Source organism: Amia ocellicauda, chromosome 23 (genome assembly GCF_036373705.1).
Source record: "Amia ocellicauda isolate fAmiCal2 chromosome 23, fAmiCal2.hap1, whole genome shotgun sequence".
In the NCBI taxonomy this organism is placed as follows: Eukaryota; Metazoa; Chordata; class Actinopteri; order Amiiformes; family Amiidae; genus Amia; species Amia ocellicauda.
The window spans coordinates 6,289,341-6,294,476 of record NC_089872.1 but is presented as its reverse complement, the minus strand read 5'-3'; positions in this window follow the sequence as shown (position 1 = coordinate 6,294,476).

Here is a 5,136-nt window from a genome sequence, read left to right as displayed (position 1 = left end):
TCAGTGTGCTGCCACAGGCACTGACTGGGAACTGGAACAAGGCAAAGCCAGCAGTGGTGCCAACAGGGCTGCAGGGGGCGCCCTGACCCCCCAGCAGGCTGACGGTGTCAAGGCTCAGCGGAGGCCTGGTCACATTCCTGGGTACTACAACCACAAACTGACCATCCGTGGTGCATTGCACAGTCACTGGAGGGAGAGGGGAGAAGATTAGCAAAGCAATGCGCTCAGGAGCCGTTTGTACGAGATTTTGCCCATACCACTCACCCTCATTGCTGTAATAACAGGGCTGTCTTCCCCTCTGATCAAAGCAGCAGTTACTCGCTTCACAGTCGGCTCTACTGATTGCAGGGGCGCCACACGCCATTTTCTCGTTGTCACTAACCGAGCAGTTCTGACCCTGGGCTATAGACACGTCCACCGCAGCCGCCATCAGCAGACAGACAAGACTCCAGACCCGCACGCTCATCCCACACCTCTCCATTGTGCAACTCGGCAACGAAGTGCCGAGAAGCGGCGCTCCGCTCCTTAAATAATCCGGCGCCCTGATTGGCTCAGGGCTGGCCCTGGCGCAGCAGGCTGCACGAGGATTTCAGCCACCCCAGCGGGCCAGTCGGGCTCTTTGGTGGAGCTCTCGCTTTGCTGCCGCACAATCACTGTCAGATGCCACATCACTGTCTGTCGGCAAGCCCGCCGCGCCCCGCTGCGCTCACTTCACTGCCCCGGCTCTCAACGCACAGCTCCCCTACCTACTGAGCACTCATCTCCAAGACTTCCACAGCTTTTTAGAGAGAGTTCCGACTCATCATACGGTCGGTGTGCGACACTCGCAACACTAGCAGTGAAGATGAATAACTGTATGACATTGTAACACGTCTTCTTCAGAGACAGTGAATGCTGGATTTTGAAAAGAACGGAAATGCAAAAGCACATTGAAATTGAGCATCGAGTTCAACTTTAAACGGACAGTGTGCCTCATCACGTCCTCCTTGTGACTTGGGACGAGAACACGATTTGGAGAAACTAGAGACCGGGGGCTTTCAAACGATGTCTTACTCGCGTATTTAGAGTCTTCATAGCATGGGCTACAGGCTTGCGAAATCAGCCATGTGTCCTAGTGTACAGGGCTGATTTGCGTATGCCCGAGTGTTTGTTTCTAGTCTGTCAGCCGATTTGCCTTAAAATACGAAAGGTCACAACTTGTTCTTTAATTTGATACAAGATAAAAGCATATGGCACAACGAAGCAAGGGGAAACACGGTAACACTTTACAATAATGGGCATTAATTCCTCATGAATTCCGATAGTACAACACGGGGAAAACACATGAATGCATGATGTAATTCTTGTGAACTCATTTGTAATTCAAGTATGTGAATTCATCATGATGTAAAGACTCTTATTCATATGGAATTCTTTTTTAATCCCCTGGCGAGCGAGTAAGAGGGTATGAATTCATTATGATTCATGATTATTAAGGGTCTTCTTTTCTGCAGTATGTTCCTCATGAATTAATTCGTAATTCAACAAATGGTGTTAATCATGTGTACAAATCGGGACTGGCTATTTGAATAAAAGCAAACAAAATATATGGATTCATCTCAATTTTGAATTTTAAAATATATTTTTCTTGCAATAATCGGCGTTATGCCAAGTTACGTTTTCTCGTAAGGAATCGAGCTTATTTACAAGCTAATCACATGCACTTCATGTTTAAAGACAATTATTTTGAAGTCATGACTTATTCATGTTTTTCTCCTAATGAACACTGCATGATCGAACAACTATAGTCAACTGAAATATGTGGGTATAGCCGCTTCATGCTTTGCTGTAAGGGCATACAATTATTGTTTTTAAATGTTAGCGCATGTATATACGTGTAAATATTGTAGCGATATCTGCTGCGTGTGTTCGCCACCAAAACAACAAATAATCGGACCGAGCCGTGTTTCCTGCAACAGGCTTTATTTTTCAAAACATTGTAATGCAGCTACACCCGTCTCTATCACTTCTGTCCTGTCCTACTTCTGCGGCGGACCGGGCGCCCCTATATATGCCCTCGGCCCGTGACGTCTCCCCCAATCACGGCGCCTAAGTTCCCGCGCTGCGCTGACCCATGAACGCGGAATTCAGTATTTCCCTCTGTCTAACAGTAATAATTACATTGTTCATTGTTTTCTTGTTTTACTCTGTTTTTAAAGTCTGTAAAGCGCTTTGAGCACCATCAAAAAAGCGCTGAATAAATAAAGGTATTATTATTGTTATTATTATGATCACTGAATGCCGTGGAACGCGTTGATGACCCAGCGGACCCGTGTGTGACTCGATTCACAGGCACATCGGGGCACCGTTTGTAGTAGTACATCCCAAACAGCATGAAACCCCTATACCTACATATTTTACTATACATTCTTGCCCCTAGACTAAGGACTTTACTATAATGCTCTGCTCATGCAGTGTTCATTACGAGATAACATGAATCAGTCATGACTTTCAAATAATTGGCTGTAAACATGAAGTGCATTAGCTTGTAAATAAGCATGATTCTTTACAAGAAAACGTAACGTGGCAAAACCCCGATTATTACAAGCAATAATACATTTTAAACCTCAAAATTGTGATGAATCCATACATTTTGTTTGCTTTTATTCAAATAGCCAGTCTCGATTTGTATTGAATTTGTATTTGTAATGAGTTCATACCCTCTTACTTGCTTGCCAGGGGGTTGTGAAAAACATGAATTCATGTGTGAAGACATATACATACATCTGAGTTCACAAGAATAACATCATGCATTCATGTGTTTTTCCTGTGTTGTACTATCGGAATTCATGAAGAATGAATGCCCATTATTGTAAAGTGTTACCAGAAACACAAACAGGAAAAATGCCAGTAGAGAATGGCTACCGCTGAGATTGTTTATTCAACAGTGAACAGGGCAATGTCAGGCTTTAACAACGAGACGAATGGCCATTCTGAGTGCTCTGAATTATGAACATCTACTTGGGGACTTTTCCGAAGAAGGGGATTAACTATAACACGGAAAGCAGACGAAACCGAATGTTAATTAGTATGCATTTTTGATATCAACAGTTAGCAGGTTAATTCTTGATATCAACAATTGTATTCTAGATATCAGCAATTATGGATTAAATGTCACAACGGCTTGCCATAAAAATGTCCCCAATTGAAACAAACGGCAGGTAACTGCTGCTCTTTTGGAGGTCCCGGTAGCGCATTAAAACAGCGGGCTCTCTAACCTTTGTGCCACTTCGCTGGGATTAGAGCTCTGGAGCAGAGATTTGTGGCTTTAATCCCAGGCAGGAGATACAGTTGCTGTACATTTGCGCAAGGTACAGTACAGATTGCTCCAATAGAAACACAACTGTACAAAGGGGTCAAGATCTGTTAAAACAATGCTATATGTTGTAAGTCATGTAATCATTTAGAATAAGCAGAGACAGGTCACAAAGTGAACTGATTAAAATAGGAATTTATAAAATGTACTATGCTTTGAATTGCTTTGTATTATGTAAATCTGAATTTGTATTGTTTGATGCCTCGTACTGAACTGTATGTTTGCACGTTGTATTGCGCTTATGTTTTGTAAGTCGCCTTGGCTAAGGGCGTCTGCCAATCAATAAATAATAATAATTATATACTACTACTACTAATAATAATAATGCAGGACTGGTCATCTGAAAATGGAGATTATAGCAATACAAATCAACAACCCTCTACGGCTTTTTAATGTTCATACAATTACAGACAACCCATGAAGAAATTGTCACACACATAAAACAACAAAAAACGCATTCACTTGCTTTGCAAGGTGTACTTTTAAATGTACGGGGGCTGCAACGTATAAAATCCCATTAAGAATCAAGCCTCTGCCACTAAGACTGTAAACCAACCAAATCTCCATCAGTTCCAGCGATCTAATCGCAATATTCAACTTTTGAAATAATTTCCAAATCACAAGTGTGTGAGAGGCTGTGGCGAATGAGTTTTAGGTAGTGCTGTCCGACTCGAGATGCTGCGCACCTGCTAGAAATGTGCGCCTTCATTGGAAATAAGCGGTTTCCGCCGCTGATGTAGGCGTTTCTAGGCGAATGCAAGTCTCTTGTTGTGACGGCCGAATTCATGAACATCTCCATGAATGAGTTTGAGATCCTTATTGATGTGCAGGTGCGTGAGATCAAAGTCATTTTTCTTTCATAGCGGAGCACAAATGTGTTTGGAGTAGTTTTAGCGCACTGAATGCTCGCTCACCTGTTGCTGTCGTGACCGGTATGGTATAGGAACACATTACAAACTAATCACTCTCATCGTAAGTCTGTACAGTTACATTTTCGTCCACGAGAAATCCGGCTATTTCGCGCAGTGCTCCTAACGCTCCTCGGTTAACTCCTGCAGCTCAGAGGAGCGCCTGGCGTACGCGGTCCGAACCCCGAAAAAGTCACTGCTTTTGTTCAAAATACATGGATTCGATTTTTGTATACGCCACCGTCTCCGCAGTCGCTACCAAAATGACAATGTCAGTTTATCTTCATTACGTCATTCTGTTTCGACTAGTTTCAAAGGGTTTGCGGCGTTTCGGCATAGGAGAAAAAGCCCAAGCCGATCTGGGATCACCTCCAGTCGACCCAAAATACAGCAAACGCAAAGGTACACACTCCTAGCTCGGATTCCCGCTCTGTGACGAATGTATACATCTCAAATCAAACCTCAGATTCGATGTAACAGACCCAACACTGCATAGTGGCATCAGATGATCGTTTCTATGGAAAAATATGTAAACGGCCACGGGCATGGCGCACGCATGCACAGGTTTCTCTTCGAGATAATGACGTTAGTTGAACAGGAAGTTAATCCCTCATAGGTTAATTCACATTTGCTTTGAATAGATGAACATGCAAAGCTGCTTTTCGAACAATAATTCGTGATCTACACATCTGATCTAACCGGGTAGCTTCGTGTCGGATGTAAGCGTTTGTAACCCCGTTCTCCTCCTGCAGTTTCTACGATACAGTGTCCTCCGATCAGCTGTAGGCTGCCAGCCCCGTGGCACTGTGGTGCGATGTTCTGAAAGTGGGAATCTTTTTCTGAACACGTGATTTCGAGCCCTCCAGGGCCTAA